General features: G+C 43.0%; 1 protein-coding gene across 1 annotated transcript in view; it reads right to left on the bottom strand.

The window, feature by feature from the left end:
* RIMS2 (regulating synaptic membrane exocytosis 2) overlaps positions 1 to 19394 on the bottom strand; it is an 867608-nt gene that overhangs the window by 302994 nt on the left and 545220 nt on the right. The window lies entirely within an intron of this gene.

The following is a 19394-nucleotide window of genomic DNA, read 5'->3' as shown; positions in this document are numbered from 1 at the left end:
CAGGCCTTTTTTAGACCTTACACTGTGAGCTACACAAATGTTGATCTGGTGCTGTTACACAGTAATTCTGGGTGATTCCTGGAGCTCTTAACCCCTGGACTGTCTGCATATTAACACCCTAAAGTGGTTTTAATCACTCATGTGGCCCAAAGTTATACCACTCCAGGGAAGAATTATCTCTGATCCTCTCTACCCAGCTCCTGTTCTGTTAAGGTGTATCCCAGGATCTGTCACATCCTTGCCTGTAGTGCAGGGATAGAAGCTGCACAAATGATGATCTTGTAGTTAAGGTAGGTTCCTGGACACCTAAGACTTGACATTGGACTCCACTCCTGAGGCCAGATGCCTAAAAGTTAGCTTCACTTTTAGATGTTTAAGTCTTTTTTTTCAGGATCCAGTTTGTGCCTACACATTACGTTTCAACCAAAGTTAAAAAAGTAGTTTTAAATTTGAGAAAACAGCATTGTTATTTAGCATCTTATTTTGTAGAAGTATTCTTCTTATAGTTTTATTCTTCTGTAAAGTGATTCCACTACCTTTGCTGTAATAAGCTTCTACTGGCTAAATAGAATACCACTGCGTGTGGGAAATGTGCGTCTTTCACTGTTCCCTTCGAAAATGCAGAGGGAGAAGTTAGGATGTGTCTGGCTCCCTTGCTGCTGTTAAAGATGAAGGGAGAGAGAAAAAAGTGTCCAGATCCTTTGTTGGATTCACTATAGCTATCTTTATTTCAAGCTTGGGGCTGTAAAACAAGCATCCCAGCCCATCTTTTGGTGGGATATGTAGTAAGGTATTTATTACCAACTAGTACTAGCCATGGATAGAAACAGAAAGTTGTCCAGATTAATCACACGTTGTGGGCAACACTTACCCAAGGCTCCTACATAATCCAAATTGTATTCAGAGCTGCTAAGAACTGGTCACAATGGAATGAGATGCAAAAACTGCCTGCTGGCTCTGACCTGGGGAATAAATCCCCTCTAGGCAATTTGTTTTTCCAGGAAATACAATATTCAAGCCTCTGATATTAGGACTGACATTTCTAAAAAGTATTATTTTAAGACCTTCATCTTTAAAAAATTACTATTTGTCTGCAAAGCTTTAAAAAAAATCTAGTGTAGCATGATAACAGGATGAAAAAAGGGAAAAAAAACTTATTTTGTGGAACATTATGAGGACAATTAAAATTAGGATTTAAAATGAAACTCAGCTGAGGAACTAATATGAAGCAAAAGCAGACTAGTTAGTTCCAGAAGGACTGAAAATACAGATTATATTTGAATCTGTTTGCAGCTATAACTGGGAGATCATAACCATTGAGCCAAAGGTCCTATTAACTGTAATATTCATCTCCAGGCAACACAAGCAGCACACAGGTTATGATCCGGAAAAGCGTTATTGCCAGAATTCTGCAGACATTTACACACATTTTTAAGACTCACTAGAAGGACACTGTCAATAAAGTAACTGATTATTCACATATTTAAAATAAGGTAAGTACATGAGTGTTTGCAAGATCAGGACCATAATAACTTACCTAAGTATAAGCAAATGAATATTTCCAATTTAATTAATTGTGGTAGAGAATAATCTGTGACGTTACAGAAGTACAAATGTGCTTAAAGCTATGGATATGCTAAAATCCTTTGATGAATAAGGGTCTTTAAGCTGCCTGTAATAAAGACTGAGGCCACGGACAGATATATATTTAGGCTAGGGACACACATTCAAAAAGCCCAAACCTGAATTGATTCAATCATTGCATGTTATTTTAACCTGCAAAGACTGAATCGATTTGCAAGTAGACAGACATCCAAATTTCATTCTGGAAAGGCTGGCACATGTCTGCAATAGCTCAGGACAGAAGATCAAGGGCACTAGAGCAACCCTCCCTTCCCTTTTGCAGGGAAGCTGAGCTGGGGGTGGGGGGCATGGCCAGGCTCCGGCAGGCCTGAGTATGACTGAGGAGAAGTTAAACCCCCACCTTGGCCTGTAGGGTTTTACAATCTGCCCTGGCACATGGGGGGGGAGGGGTGTAGAGGAGGAGGAGGAGAAGAGTCCCCCTCTGGGACTGAGGAGCACTGCACAGAGCCCTGCTCCTCACCCCGTGAGGAGGGGGGCAGGAGGGGAGAGGAGCACGGGTCTGTGCAGTGCTGCTCAGCTCCAGATGGGGACTCTTCCCCCTGCACTGCACAGAGCCCCCTTCCTACCTCATCTCCTCCTCCCCACCTCTTGCTGCTCCATCAGTGGAGGTGTGGCCTGGTACCATCCCAGCATGGCCCCATGAAGGCAAAGGGGGCAGACAGGAGGATTCATTCCTCCCTCTTTCCCTTCTGCCCACCACCCAGACCACCTCCTTCCCTTCTGCTCCCCCTCCCTAGGTCTGCCAGCCCCTGCCCTACCTCCACCTTCACCTCTGCCTCCCCAGTTGACCCACAGACAGGCAGAACCTGGCTGCAGTGGAGGGGAAGGAAGGAAGAATTAACTCCTCCCTATCCATTTTGCCTTAACAGGGCCATGCCCAGACACATGGCAGGGGGACTTCCTTCCCCCACCCCAGTTGCCAGGTGGAGGGGGTTGAGGCTAGGGAGAAGGACACAGTCCAGCAACCTCTTGGGAGGCTGCTGGTATGCCCCTGCCTGCTGGCCTCAGCCACTGCAGGCAGGCTTGGCGTCCTCCCAACCCCCCACCCAAAATGTGAATGCCCTTTGGGTTCAATGGCACTGTAACTCATGGTGCTTTGTGTAAAGCACCATGAGTTACAGCACCTCCCGAACAGGCCACCTGAACCTCTGTACACCGTCTTAGAGATCACAAGTCCTTTACTGAACCTCACCCCTACATTTTTTGTTTTCATTCCTATCTATTTTTAAATTTTCTGTGAATTCTAATATCTTCAGTACAGACTAACACTTAGATGTTCATGGTTGCTAAATACTTTATAAAATAAATGATTTATAAATGCTATTGGCTAAGCTTTAAGATAACAAACATTTAAAAACTTTTCTCTATATCATGAAAAGAGTAATTTGAACATAACCATTTTACACTTTTCAATACATTTTTGTTCAAACATTTTTAAACTACAGCAAGATTGAAATGAAAGCACATTTCAAAAAGTACTTATGGTGCTTTCACCATATTAATCACTGTATGATGTGATTAATATTTTCTAAAATGTGCCAAAAGTCTTCAGCTCTTATTGAAACAAATTTCAGTGCCAAAGGAATGCCCACAGATAATGTTCCCTCAATATCAATAGATCGTTTTTAAAAAAATCAATAATACTTTACCCCACAAAACTTATTTTAAAATCAGAATATTACTAGCTACCATTATTTTGATTTTGTATTAGAAAGTATGACATACTTTAATTTTCTTTCACATATGCAAAATGCTGAGTCCTGTAATTATTTGCTTTGAAATGCTTTGTAATCTAATTTGTGCTTCTCAGGAACTATGATATAATTTTAAATGATCTGTTTTTCTTGCAGAGGCACATTCACAAAGAACTTTGCAAGGTTCATAATTTCATTAAAAAGACAAATAACACTGGATTCTTCCTGGCATAAAAATTCCAGAAGCAATACAGGAATAGAAGTGCTATATCAACCCTTTTAGAAATGCCTGATTATGGCAGAATCACCTATATATGTGCTTAACGGGGGGGAAAAGTTAAATATATAGTCTGGATTGGCAACAAATGTATTCAGTACTTTGGTCATTTTGGAAACAGACAGAAATCAATATCTGAAATGTATAGATTTGACAGTTATCGGGATCTTTTACTCAGCTATGTCTGAAAAGGACAGTCAATGAAAAACATGATTGGAGAGAGGGATCTGTAGGGTTACAAGATGTATACCATAGCTAGTAAAAAATTGTGAAAAGGAAATTTTGTCTTATCAGCCCAGCCAGAATTCATTTCTTCATAAATAGTCCATACTCCTTTCCCAGTCCTTTGCATTATCTAAAATATCTGTATCAAGAAAATGGAGATAACATGTCTGAATACATAAATATGATAACATGGTGAACTATAGATATGTTGTGGGAATCGGTTAGGCTGCATCAAGGAAGGGCAGAAGAGGAAGGGAATTTTCTCTTGCACTCCCACCATGTCCTACAGAAGAAACAACTGGGGCATGGAGCAACCATTCTGTTGTTGTTGCCCCAACTATCCTGCCCTATCATGAAGTTATAATTTGAATTGTATTTCCTAGATGCTGCAGATCTGGCCATTCATCAATTTTACAGACTGAAACAGATTTTTTCTTTTAATGCAAAACTGGCAAGGTATGCAGTGAATTTCTGCACCTCTTAGAGTAGTAGTTCCCAAACTGTGGGTCGTGACCCCAAATGGGTTTGCAACATCGGTAGATGGGGTCACAAGGGTGGAGGGCTGTGGGCTGGGAGTGAAGAGCCATGCTGAGGAAATGGGGTCTTGCTGAGGAAAATGTTTAGAAATACTGTCTTAGAGCATCCTGGTTTTAAATTAGGAAGGAGTAAGGGCAGGATATAAAGTATGGAAAGTTATAAGTGAGTTTGTATTTAGCTGCAACTAGCAGCTGATGTACTACCAGGGCATGGACAAATGTACACTAGGAGTGATTTCAGAGGAGGAGGGGGAGCTGCTGCCTAGGAGTTAGCAGCAGCTGTTACCTTGTAACAGCTACATGTAGACAAGCTGGGAGCCATATAAATGTAGCAAAAATTACTCCAACTTTAACCCTGCTTCATCCAAGGCAAGGAAGGAGTGAGAGACTAGGAGTGAAAAGTGCAGTGAATTCTAGGAACGAAGCGGGACAGGGATAGCCTGTACAGTGCTTATTAGACTTGGAGGCCATTTAATATGGTTCCTGACCCAAGCAACTACTTCAAACAAAATCCAACTTAACCTGCTATGTCAGTTCTACTTAGACATTTAAGTCCCAGACAAATTCTGTTCTTCCTCCAGGACTTATAAGTCACTCTCAGAACCATTCACTCTAATATTATGACATATTTCATCCTGTGCATCTAGGCATAGCCAACTGCACATGTTCAGAAGCAATCTACAGCTCAACAGCCTAATTAGGACCCTTGTCCAGGGAGTGGGATATACAGGATCTAGTCCCCTTCCCCTCACCACACCAAAAAAAGTGTCCTAATAACTAAGTCATAGGTGAGTACCTTCCTGATTTGTTTCACATTGTTGCACTAAATGACATTCCCTTCATAAATATCTGTACTACCTGATGTAACTATGTAATGCCCTCTTTCTTCTTAACAATGACAATATTTGAGCTTAGAGTAGGTACCAACTAAAAATGGTTACATAGTCAAGTTGTCAGAAATAATTAAGATGCCAAAATTTGATACATGAACATGTTGGGCCCTGGCACAGTTTCATTTAATGGCACAATTGGGATGTGATACCCAATCCCAACAACTGTGCCACATGTGCATGGGAGGAGGCAAAGTCTCTCTTGTGCTGGGTAACTTATCCAGAACTGCCTGGATGGGGGTTTAAAGTCCCCAGTATGGGAAGCCTCATCTCCCCCATGCTGGGAGTTTCTGTTTCCCTGAGCCAGGCAGCCTGACAGAGCTACCTGGTGTGGGGTTTGAAGTCCCTTCCACCAGGCTGTGGCTAGGCCAATAATCAACTGATTGTCAGTCCCAGCTCTAGGACCATATGGCAGCCATTCACGACTGATGCCAGGAGCTGTTAACCATGCCCTGCCATGCAGCTAGAATCACTCTTCTGTAGATGCAAACTCATGCTTAATGATAATTTGAGCATCCAGTGAAGAATCGTTATATCCTATAAAAGAACTGTGATAATAATGAATCATGTACATTGATTGATATGATTAATATTTTCATGCATATTAAGCACATTGTAAAGGTTTGATTTATTGTGCTGAAATATACTGAATATAGAGAAGTAACATGAAAGATTGATAACGAAAAGAAAGAACTAATGCTATATAACTACCATTTGTTAAAATATATTGTCTAGCTATATTATTGCATGTGTGTCTAGCATATTTGAGACAATTTATTTGGTCAGTGGTGTCCACTGGGACCATGCCTCGATACTGAGAATCCATGAACTTTCTACTGAAGAGAAAGGAGGATGGAGTTGACCCAACTACCTCTCCATTTGCACTGTACAGAAATGGTCTCTTTAGTAGCAGGACTGCATATATGAATAACACATCTTGAAGTACCAGAGTTACTGTAATGTAATTAATTCTTCTTCCTTGTGTGTACCCCCACACATATTCCACTGTTGACAATTTCCAAGGAGCTGGGGATCTAATTGGAAGAGGTAGGTACTAAGAATTCACCAAATAATGACCACAGGACACCTGGACAAAGTTTGTATTAGAGCTAGACACCACAGCAATAAAATAGGACTGCATATATTTTCTACCAGCTACTCTGCAAATGTCATTGATTGGTTATTTTTTTAGAGAAGTGACAAAAATTGCTTTCACACTACAGAAATGAGTTATAATCCTCAATGGTAAGGCTATTTAACAAAAGGTAGTAAAGGTTAATGTATGCCAACAACTAGTTGGAGAGCATCTAAACTGACTTAGCCTATTGTCTAACAAAGTCTCCACAGACTCTGAATAGTTCGGGGGGTGCTCATGATGGCTTCATTTTAGCAACACAGAGAAAAACTCCCAAAGAACACCTCCTCCTTAATCAAATGTGATTGTGGAAAGAATATCAGAAGATGGATAATCTGATTGAAGTGAAAGTTGCAAGGACTGGGTCATAGGCAGTCTGACTTAGTGGGTCATCATTAGAGGGCTAGACAGGAGCTGGGAGACCCAGGGGCACATGAAGGAAGAGAGTGAAGGACAGGAGCTACAGTCCAAGTTACCACATTTATGGAAGAATTCCAGAGCCAAAGTCCAAGTCTTAAACCAAGTCACAGTTCTGGAGTCAGGGATGAAGTTATCAAAACCAAGCAAAACTGCCAAAAGTCAGTCCAAAAGCAGACCTGAGCAGGGTCAGAACCCAGAAAAGCAAAGAACACAAGATCCAGAGAGACCTATAAAGCAGACCTTCAAATACAACTATGGACTGGCCTGCAGTCTGCTGCCACAGATGGACTTAAAATGGGGAATCTACTGTCCCCAACAACCTAACAGTAAGGAGCCAGCTGTTTCTTCATAACAAAAAGACATACCAGGGAGAGACTCTATTTGAGAAATAAAAATCAAACTATGTCATTATTTATGGGCAAAGTGGCATAGGAAATGCTCAATAAGTGATTTCAAGACAAATGCACAAGTTTAAAAAATGTATGATTACATGACAATGGAATGGATCTTTTTTTGCCATTATATAGTAACTATTCTGCCATTCATGCCTTTTCCCCACTTAGGCCATTGAACCATAGAGGAAAACATGGTATATTCAAAAGAACACCTCCTCACTCCAGGATATTTATATGAAGTCTTTCCTTCTGAGGACTGCATATCCCCAAATATACAGATTGTCAAAGTGGGCTCCCCAATTTAATGTGGAAGCACCTGTCACCAGGGTGTTTGATGCATGGGAAGAAACTTTCTCAAGGACTTGTATCAGACTCCTTAGTTACTTTCAAGATGACAGGATTCAGGGTGCAATGTGCATGTTTACTTTAAGTGTATGTGGCAATTCTGGATGAGACAAGAGACTGGGTGAATCTAACATCAGGCCCAGATGCAGAAACCAAATTTCTTGATGTTATAAAAGATTAATTCCTGAAGCAGTTAGTCCTGAAACCTACAAGAGGAAAGGCAATTCTTGATGTAGTCTGAAGCAGTGCTCAGGATTTGGTGTAAATGGTAAGTGTTACTGAGCCACCTGGCAATAGTGACCGTAATGGAGTCCATGTAGGACGGGAGACAAGAAAACCTACTGCAGTAGCCTTTAAATTTAAAAAGAGAAACTACACCAGAATGAGGAAGCTAATTAAAAGGAAGTTAAAAGGGTCCCATAAAGAGGTGAAGATCTTGCAGGCAGCATGGGTACTGTTTAAGAACACCATACTGAAAGTCCAAAGGAAATGCATATTGAAAATCAAAAAAAGAAAGCAGATTGAAAGAAAGCTAGCATGGTTTTACAGAAGAGTTGTAAAGGCAGTGAGCAGATAAAAAAGCTTCTTTCAAAAAGTGGAAGACAATCCTAATGAAGAAAATAAAAAAGAGCATAGACACTGGTAAAGCAAATGTAAAACTGTAGTAAGACAAGCTAAGAGAATTTGAGGAGAAACTTGCACTTGCTAGAGAGACAGAAAGTAATAATAAACATTTCTTTAAGTATAGTAAAAGCCTGCCAGGGAATCAGTTGGGCCTTTGGATGATCAGTGTGTAAAAGGGGTGATAAACGATGACAGGACCATTGCCAAGAAACTAAGTGCATCCTTTACATCTGTCTTCACTGTGGAAAATGTTAGGGAAATTCCCTCACCAGATCCACTCCTCTCTAGGGACAAGCTAGTGGAGCTGACCCAAATTAAGGTTTCAATAGATGAGGTCATAGAGGAAATGGATAAACTAAACAGTAGCAAATTACCAGGACCTGACTGCATTTACCTTACAGTCCTGAAGCAGCTCAGATCAGAAATTGCTGAACTCCTAAATGTAGTTTGCAACCTATCATTAAAATCAGCCTCAGAACCAGAGGACTGGAGAGCTGCCAATGTGACTCCTATACTTAAAAAAGGCTCTATAGGGGATACAGGGAACTACAGACCAGTGAGCCTAACTCTAACTTGTGTTCCTGGAAAATTGTTAGAAACAATAATAAAAAAAGAAATGTTCAGCACATGGATGAACATAACTTGTTGGGGAGGAATCAACACAGCTTTGTCAAAGTGAAATCATGCCTCACCGACTACTAGTTTTTGGAAGGTGACAATAAACCAGTGGCTCAAGGACCTTTGACAAAGCCCCCCATGAGAGGCTCTTAACTAAATTAAGTAGACATAGGATTACAAGGAATATCCACTCATGGATTAGAAAATGGCTCAAAGCTAGAAAGCAGAGTATAAATGGTCAATTTTCAGGATGGAAAGAGGCAAACAGTGGGGTCCCCCAGGGTTCTGTGTTGGAATCAGTGTTGTTTAACATATTCATGAATAATCTGGAAAAGTTGGTGAATAGCAAGGTGGCCAAATTTGCAGATGACAAAATTATTCAAATTGGTAAAGATCAAGGCAGACTGTGAGGAACTACAGAAGGATCTGGCACAATTGAGCAAATGACCAAATAAATGGCAGATGCAATTCAAAGTATATAAGTGTAAAGTGATGCATCTGGGCAAAAATAACCCATACTATATCTACACTATGATGGGCTCTACATTAGCTGTTACTACACAGGAAAGAGATCTGGAAGTTATTGTGGGTAGTTTACTAAAAACATCAGCTCAGTAGGCATCAAAAAGATATTAGGGATTATTGAGGGAACTGTAAACAAAATAGAAAGTATCATTTTACCCCTTTATAAATCTGTGATGTATCCATACCTTGAATACTGTGCCCAGTTCTGGTCCCCACACCCAGGGGCATCCCTAGGGGAGACAAATTGGGGCAACCGCCCCATGCTTTGGGGGGCCCCACAGAGCCAGGCAGAGAGGCCATGGCTGTCATGTTTGAAGTTTAGCCCACCGTCCCACCCAGTGGGTTAGACATCTCCTTGCCTGTTCCAGCTGGAAGTTCCAGCTGCCACCCCTCCTGCCGCGACTGGTTTGCCGGGGCTTTCACTCCCCGGCATAAGTGTGCCATGGGACAGGGAGGAGAGCCCCGTGCAGGCTGCTTCACCCTGCTGGGATCGTCTCTGCCCATATCTCAAAAAGGCTAAAGAAGAACTAGAGAAGGCACAGAGCAAAGCAACAAGCATGAATGCCACTCCACTGTACGGAGGGTCTTCTACATGAGGAAAAACTAAAGAACCTAGGCCTATTCAGCTTAGAAAAGAGATGCTGGAGGGGGGAACATGCTAAGGGTTTACAAAATACTAAATGGTGAAGAGAAAGTAAATAGGTATGTATTAAATACTCTCTTTTACAATATAAGAAACTAAGGGTCACAAAATGAAACTAGTAGGTAGTATATTTAAAACTAACAAAAGGAAATTATTTTTCACACAGCATGTAATTAAAGTGTAAAACTCATAGCCACCAGATGTTCTAGTTTAGCTAGATTCAAAAAGAGATTGGACACATTTTTAGAGGAAGGGGGCATCAGTAGTTATATAGCACTGGAGTTAGGGATACAGCCTCTGAATTAGAACTTCCTAGCCTTAAATGCTGAAGGCCGCAAGTGAGAGAGGAACAGTGGGAAGAAAACTCTGGTCAAACCCAGTTCACTCTCCCTTTCAGCATCTCCTCTCTGCCACTGTGCGATACAGGACATTGGGCAAAATGGATCTGTGTGTGACCCAGTAAATGGCAATTCTTAACGTTCTTATGACACATTGTAGCAGGACATGGTACTGGCATTTCAGTAGGTGGCATTATCCCCTCTAAACTCACAGCGTCCTACTGTTCTGTAGGTTGTTTCAATGTTCTAAAGAACACCAAAACCTTTTACCTAACCATCTGAGACCATTAGATTTCAGAGCACTTTCTTGAAAAAACTTAAAGATGTTTGATTAGATATCACTGGGCTCTGCTTTCACTTACTCTAGGGCTGATTGTGGCTAGAACACTTTGCAAGGGACACATTTTCAGCTAAAACTCCCTAGTCCTGAAGCATCATTTAGAAAATGATTTACATCTCTCTGGAATGTGGCTTGCTTCTAGAGATGGAAAGCATCACTTAAAGACATTGCCACCTTACACAAAAATGAAGTCTTAAGACATTTCCTAAACTCTGTTGAGAATATACCCCAGAGAATATAATCGTAAAGTTTGTCACAGAAAGATGAAAGGCAAAAATGTTAACTACCCAAAGACCTGTAATAATTATCTGCCTCTTTACCAATTTTTACAATTTAAGAGAAAGACCACATGGTGTTTGAAGATGCTGGGACATGGCAGGATCTAGTTCATGGGCACAAGAAGTGCAAAGGGACTGAGGAAAGTTTAGACTAGCCCTGTATTTTATACTTTAAGTCCTTACTTGGAGGAAAAAGTGCATTCATGGTACAAGCATGGCCCCAAGAGACAATGCTAAGCAGAAAAATCCATCTGGCACATGCATATCAACAGTAAAAATACATATGGACACACATTTGAGGAAGATCAATTGTTAATGTTAAATGTTTACAAGCAACGTTAATTTTCCTTTAACGGATAAATATAATCTAATAAATTGTCTCGTTAGAAGATCCACTGAACAAGCACACTAACACAGAACAGGAGTCACTTTCCTATTTATGCTTATGCATTAAAGATCAATTAAAGATCTTGATAATTTTAGAAAATAAAAAAATTGGTTTAATATAATTTTTGTGAAAATAATTTGAATTCAAATCTTAATTTGATTTATTTTAACAGTGGAATTGTAATTTTTATGTTTATTAAATCAAAGGTTACTTTGTACATATGGGCTGCATCCAAACGATTGTGTGGCTCTTGTGGTGTCTCAAAACAGTTTAAGATGCCACAGGAGAAACACTAGGAATGAAAAAAATCTTCCCCATGCTGCATACCAGGAAATCCTTGTATAAAAAAAAACCACTGAAAAAAAACAGTACAACATGCACTCCTGGAGCATCCCCTGAAGCAACTGGAGGCTGGGTCCTCCAGAGAGATGTTGTAGTACCCGGCAAGAACATCTCTATGCCTGCTATGCCTGGCCCTGCTTGTGTTTGCCTACTACAAGGCAAACACAAGCAGGGCCAGGCTGGCAGCAGTGGTTCTGTCCCAGATAACCAGAGACACAGGGGGGTGGAGAGGGACTGCAGGTGGGAGGACTGTAGGTGTGGGAGGACTGTGGGGTGTGAAAAACTGTGTGGGAGGGGTGGGTCCCCCACCCGCCCCGGCATGGTGCACAGCCTCTCCCCCCCAGCAGCAGCAGCACCAGCCAGCAGTGGGGCATCAGGGTGCTTGTGTCCAATGGCTGGCAAAGACCCCCAGTGGTATGTGAAACTGCCTGAAACCCAGGAGTTCCATGTGGCACATAGTGCTGGGCCAGCCCACTGGTACACACCTTCAAACAGAACCAGGCTGGCTCCTCCCGCAACCCAGGGCTCTTGACACTGCACGTAGGAGCCAGACGCCATGAAGCCAGGCTGGCTCCATGGAGGCAGGAACCAGATCAGCCTGATGGCATGCAACTCCTGCCTGTGGTGCCAGGAGTCCTAGGTGGCAGCAAGAGCTGGACCGGTCTTGCCTGAGGACATGTACCAACAGGCCAGACTGGTGCTGTGCACTGTATGGAGCCCGCAGATGTCAGACAGTGCTGCGTGCCACCGGGAGTTTCTGCCGGGAGCAGGCCACAAGTGCACCAATGGTCCTCTGCTGACTGCTGCTGTGGGGAGAGGGACATGGAGGGGGGGATCCACTCCTCCCATACAGTCCCCCCACCCCACATTTCCCCTACACCCACAATCCCCCTACCCCCACAAACCCCCTCACAAAAGCGCAGGCTCAGGGGTGACCTGATGTCCACCTATAAGTTTATCAGGACTGACCACTAGTTTCTGGGGGAATGTTCACCAGAGCGCCCCAAGGGATGACAAGGTCGAATGGTTATAAACTACTGCAAGACCATTTCAGCCTGGACATGAGGAAGAATTTCTTTACTGTCTAAGCCCCCAAAGTCTGGAACAGCCTGCCATTGGAGGTGGTTCAACACCTTCAAGAGTAAATTGGATGCTTATCTTGCTGGGTTCCTATGACCCCAGCTGACTTCCTGCCCTTTGGGCAGGGGGCTGGACTCAATCTTCTGAGGTCCCTTCCAGCCCTAATGTTTATGAAATCCATGAAATCCATGCACAAACCCTCCACCCCAACCACATACTCACCCACAAACCTCCACACAAGCCCCACAACTGCTCCCACAAACCTCACCCCCACAAGTCCTATACCTACCCACAAATCTCACACTCCCAGCCCTGCAAACATCACATCCCTGCATAAATCTCACACCCTGCATGCCCAGCCACCAGATGGGACAGGACCTAGTGGCATGAGCCATGGCTGCAGAGGCAGCTACTGCATCCCTGACCCATGCCCACACTGGTGCTGGGACATGAAGCCCCAGCCTGGGGTGCTCCTGGTCCCTGGAACCACTTGAGGGTGTGATGGGCTGGTGGAAGGGGTGGAGGTGGCAGCAGGCATATGTGTGCGAGAGAGAGAGAGAGAGAGAGAGAGAGAGAGAGAAAGACAGGGTAGGGAATGTGGGAGTGCTCCGCATAGGAGAAGCTGCCAGAGAGGGGCTTAGAGCCACCCTAGAGCTGTCTGTGCAGGCAGAGTCTGGCCTGAAAGGGAAGGGGCCTGCCCAGCCCAGGCCCTGAGCCCTAGTTGAGGGATTCTGAGGAACAGCATGGGGATTGTTGGGGCCCGGGCACAGGCTCAGGAAGCAGAACAGCAAGGGCTGGCACTGCTCAGAACTACAAAGCAGTGGGTGAGACAGCTGCAGCCAGACTCATGTCCTGGTGCTGGGACACAGCTGCTGCTGGGAGGGAGCTAGTGGGGGCACGCGGGGCTGTGGGTCAGGAGTAAGGGGCACTGGTGGGGATGTGGACTGGGAGTGAGAGACACTGGCATCCCAGTGCCGCTCAGCACCCCACATCCAGGTAAGTGAAAGGGCCGGGGCAGCTGTGATTTTTCTAAGATAAGAAAAACCAAAAGCAAATGACAAACTGTACAGATATTTAGAATTCATTGTATTATGATGATAGAGACACTGGTAGGCTTCCAAATTGATTTAAAACTATAAATATATCAATAAAACATTACCCAACTTATCTCTCTCTATATAGTGGCGTTTCATTTTAATCATGGAAAAACACAGATTTTGGGTATTTTGATCATAGAATTTGCTATTTTTAATCATGGAACACCAGGATCCCTGTTGGTGAGGCAAGTGGTGGGACCCAGATAGGGAAGCCTGCCCAGAGCCAGCTGGAGGGCAGATGAGGTGGCTAAGCTCCTGGCCATTTGGGGCCAGGAGGACACACTTCAACAGTTCAAAACAGGCCACTGCAACAAGCACATGTTCCAGGTGATAGCTGCTCAGATGGCAGAGTGTGAGCACCAGAAGACATGACAGCAGTGCCGGACGAAGACCAACTGTGCAGCCACCGACCACTGTCTGGCCCAAAGGTGCCGGAAGCTCTGCTGCAGCGCCCATGCTACAGCCCAGGTAGGTATGCAATTCCTGTCTAGGTTTGGCAGGCACACAACCACGGGTCCAAAGGGCAGATGCTTTTGCAGATGGCAGCAGGTGACAGCGAAGCAGGATACCCCCCGCCAGACTGCTGCAGGGGGTAGAGGGTTCAGGGGCTACTGTACGTTAGGGCTGCTTCAGCAGTCCAGTTGGCACAAGGGGCTAGATACCAACTGGCTGTGCCTCAGAAGCTCCCTAAGCTGCTTGCCAGGGCAGTTTTTTATACCGCTGGGGCCAGCACAGGTGTTGGCCTGAGACTCTAGCTCCCCCTGACTGAAGATCTGGGAGGAGCTGGGCAGGGTCAGTTTGCCCACAGTGGCACAATTTGCCCTACACCAAAGTGTATGTTCAGGCATGTGTGCTGAGACATAAATCTCCAGGCACAAATTTGTGCTGCTGCTATTTGAGCTGCTGCAAGTGCACATGCTTTCATGTGGGGATATGCTCATGATTACTTCAAGTTAGAGAAATTATTCAAAGTTAAAAGCAAAAGAGATTTAAAAAAAAAAAGACTGCAATGCAAACTTGAAAACAAGAAAAAACCACAACTAAAGTGTGCTTGAATAAAATGATAAATACAGTTTACAGAGATCTTTAAACATGGTTACTACAGATTGCAAAAATAAAAGCATGATTTTTTTAGTCAACATTATGAAAATTTTAGAAAAAAGATTAGGATCTACTGATTAAAGAATTGTAACGATTCTTTGCATTGTTTTATCATTAAAAAGGGAACTACAATTAGTGCTCAAATCTTAACAATATATGTACATATGGTATAATTTAAATAAAACTGTCCTGTAACAATACCAACAAAATAAATGTACCTAAATTAAGTTGGGGGTAAAAAATAAAAGAAAGGCCCTGCTAGAGTTTAGCTGATATCTACAAGAGGAAAATGAATACAACTCCAAAGGAATTCTTAGCAGCAGTATCTTGAGTCAAATAACTTCCAGTTAAGTTCCCCTAGGGAACTATCTACTAATGTAATAATAAAAAGGGATAACTCACCAAAAATGCTACATAGAAGATGCAAGAGCTTTTTTAAAGAAATTTCTTCAAATTCCATTGGTAGAGAAAAGAAGTTGACATTTTCTGTATCGAAATCCATCTCAGAAAGAGTTGGATAAATTTTCTAACTCTCTAAAATATGCACAACTATCTGGAAACAATTAATTATTGACTTGCAAGACAAGAAAGAATACTGATTACCATATTTACTTGAATCCAAAAAAGGGGGTTTGCCTGCCCCTCCCCCCTAACCTCCCCATTCAACATAGAGAAAAAAGCCTTTTGTCTTGAATTTGAATACATGGCAGGGAAAGAGGGGCAAGCAGCTCTTGCAGCTCTGGCTCTGAACCAGGCTTGGGATCAGTCAGACCCTCAGCCTTTGCCCCCTCCCCACCTCTTTCCCCCTGCTGTCTCTTCCTCCCTCACTGCGCCATGCTGCTTCTGCCCCCGATGCTGCCACCCCGTACCCTCTGTTGCAGCTCCAGTTCTGATTCCGGTTCTGACTGTGACTCTGCTTTAGCCTGCGGCATGGAGCACATGGTCGCTCTAGTGCCTACCCAGCAAAAGCAGTGGCAGTAGTGGGAGATTCAGCTTCTTCTCCAGCTCCAATCTGGTCTGGACCAGAGGTGAGGGCTGGGGCTTGAATTGTCACTGCCACAACCGCCACTGCCTGGCCAGGCAGGGACTAGAGCTGCCATGTGTTCTGTACCCTGGGTTGGAGTGAGGCTGAAGCCAGAGGCATGACTGAGGATAAATGGTACAGGACAGTAGGTGCTGGGGTGAGGGAAGGTGGGTGCCAAGCACCAGGGGAGTAGCAGGCACCGTGGTACACAGGATAAAAGGGGGTGGGCAAGTGGTGAGGGAGAAGGGGAAGAAGGGGGAAAAGTGTGGGGGACATAGGACAGAGGTCAGGCCACTTGACTTTCCCACTGCTTGCCCCCCTACTTCCTGCCTCCTGAAGCTGCTTGCATCTCTGTTGCTGCTTTTCACGCTATACTGGTGGGTTGATGGAGTGGGGGCAAGTTCAAGATGACTGGACAATAATTAGGTTCTGCACAAGGAAAATTATAATGTTTATTAATTCCCCATATATAGAATGTAATTATTAGGCCATTTTCTTAAGTATGAAGATGTCTTGGATTTGGGTAAATATGGTATAGTTGATAAATCACTCTGGTCACGGACTGATTTTTAAAGGAATTTTGATGGCACTTGCAAGTTATAAAGACTTTCTTTTATTAGTAATTACATAATTTCCATCATTGGTTATTTAGCCTTTTACTTCACTGAGATAAATATAAAAAGGAGTTTTCTTATACAGGAGAAATACAAGCCCAGGAATTGTGTGTTGCAAAATTACAGAGACAAAATCTATTCAGTAATTAAAAACAAAGTATTTCTAAGTAATAAATACTCTCTGGGCGCATCTATATATGTGCATTTACTGTACAGTAACCAAAATTACTGCACAGTACAGTTGCATGTCTACACGTGTGCCTGTACAAAGCACTAAATATGGTAAAGACGGTAAAGACTTACACCAACTTGAGCGTAAATTTGATACCTGCAGAATAAAGGTATCAAATTTATGCCCAATTAGTTACTCTGCAGTAATGCACGTGTAGATGCCTTCCTGTGCAGTACCACTGTGTGTGTGGCTGCCCACATCGTAAAGGTTAAACTGTAGTAAAGGTTAAACTACCTGCCCAGCAGTTGCCACTGATGCCAAGCTGTTGCTCTTTTGGCTGAGCCTGCCCAGATAGCAGCAGTGGTGGCTAAGCAGGGAGTTTAACCCTTCCCTGCATGCTCCTGCCTGAAGCATGTACACTGCAGATCATGGCTCTGCCCCAGCTCCAGACCATGCTGTCACCACAGCAAGATCCCAGCCCAGCTGCGAAGCAGCACCATGTCCTGCCGTGCACCCTGCCAGCAGGAGCAGCAGTAGGGAGGGGCTTGGTGGGCTATAGCCACCCTAAAATTCCCTGTAGCCCCAAGTAGCCATCCGTCCCAGTGCTGCCGCCACCTGTCCTGCACAGGCGGCAGCACCAGAGCCTGCCCTGATCCCACCCACAGCACAGCCCTCGCCCTAGTTCTTCACCAGGAAGAAGCTGATGCCACTGCTGCCTGCCAGCATTGCTGGGGCCAGTCTCTGTGGAAACCCCAGTCCCACACTATCACAGCATGGCTGCTGCTGGGGTTTCCATAGAAACTGGCCCCAGACACCCGGGCAGGGGCTGCTGGGAAATGGAGTCCACTGTGGGCCAGACTTTGCTTGCCCCTATTTTAGTTTAACACAAGCTGAGTAACATGGATCAAAGAATCCTGCTCTGGGGTAGCATAACTTTGAACCACCTAACAAACATTTAAAACTAATTTCAGATGTTAATGTGTGGACAATCCAGGGCTTAAGAGCTCCAGGAACGACCCAAAATTACCATATAACAAGCTCTTAAAACTACATAAAATGTAGCTACAGTAGATAAAGTGCAACTGTCATCTATTGGATAATAATAGATGCATAACTGAATTAACAAAATGCTTAATGCATTTTCTCATGTTTTCATAGTATTTATTAATAAGAATGAAATGCAGACTAACATCAAAGGAGGCCCTTGTCTTCAGCAAATTGGAAAATACCCTTGCTAAACTGACACTGGATTATACTTCAGGACAACCACATGGGGGACAGACAAAGGTAATTGCCTCTAAGCATGGAAACAGGCTGACGGAAAGGTTAAAGGCTTCTGCAGACCTAGGTAGCAAGTGCAATGCTTTGAATAAGCAATAATTGTTATGGAAAGATCAAGACAAATACTTGACAGATGTTAGCAACCTCATCTGAAGTGATACAGTATTTATATGACAGAAGGGGAAAAGAGCAAAGTAAAGTGTCATGTTAAATAAAACCTGAAAACACAAAATGAAAGAATTGGGACAAGGAAGAAAAGAACAAAAAAGGGAGAGAAAACTAGATGAAATATTCCATTTGATGAAGTGAAGTCAGATATTTAAAGCAAGATGACATTGTGATGAGTTGGCAAGCTGAGTACAAGAACATTAATTGAGAGATGGATATGAATGGTAAGACAAGACAACAAGGAAAAAATAAAAAAACAGTTCACAGACTGATAGCAGTACAGAAAAGGGGCAATAAAATAGATTTTTCAAAATCACAAGAACATTATACCTTTCCCTCCTACACAGACTGTCTCAATTACCACGCAATCAAGACAGCAAATTGTCAGTAGAAAACCAAAAGCTAAAAAGTACCAAAAGAATAGGCTGAGGCATACTGCAAACTTAAAAAAAATGAAGAACAATCTTGTTAATCTTACAGGTTACAGAGTCTTTCAACATATTGCATACCACATTGCATAAGGAAAAAAAATCAATGCTATAGATAAATGAACACATTTTAGATGAAGTAGGTAAGTGATTCTTCTTTATTTGAGAATCAATCCTTAAAAAGCTCCACAGCAATAATTTAGCATTTTATAAGGTTTACCTTGTTTTCAAATAATATTTAAAGGTAGAAAATTGCAAATGTTACCAACACCTTAAGAAAAGGAGTGTTACAACCATGTGAGATAAAGGCCTGGTCCCAGCTTTCCCAAACCCTAGCTGCTACTGAATGGACTGCTACTATGCTAAGGAATTTCAGAGTCAAATTATGCCTTTTTTCTCACACAGTATGCAGTCCCAGTATCCTTTTTAATTAACACATTACTCTTTGATAGTCTTGGAGGGCTGCCGCAACTGTGACAGTCCAGGAAATATGTGAGCCAAGGATTTTAATGAATGATATCTTTTATTGGACCAGCTGCACAGGGGTGGGGGGTATGAGACAAGCACATAGATGAGCTTTTGAATCTGAAGAAGACTGTACTTCATTCAAAAGCTTGTTTAAGTCTATCCCAATCATGCAGTTGGTCCAAAAAAACTGCACCCCACCACTCTTTGATATAGCTAGTTTGTTCCTACTCCACTCTCTTCTTTGCTGTAGGTGAAACTGATAACTTCCTTAGCACCTTATATTACTATCTTAATTGAGTAGATT

This window comes from Crocodylus porosus, unplaced genomic scaffold (genome assembly GCF_001723895.1).
Source record: "Crocodylus porosus isolate Cpor-Errol unplaced genomic scaffold, CroPor_comp1, whole genome shotgun sequence".
Taxonomy (NCBI): Eukaryota; Metazoa; Chordata; order Crocodylia; family Crocodylidae; genus Crocodylus; species Crocodylus porosus.
Note: the sequence above shows the minus strand (reverse complement) of the source record. Positions and strands in the feature narration are given on the sequence as shown.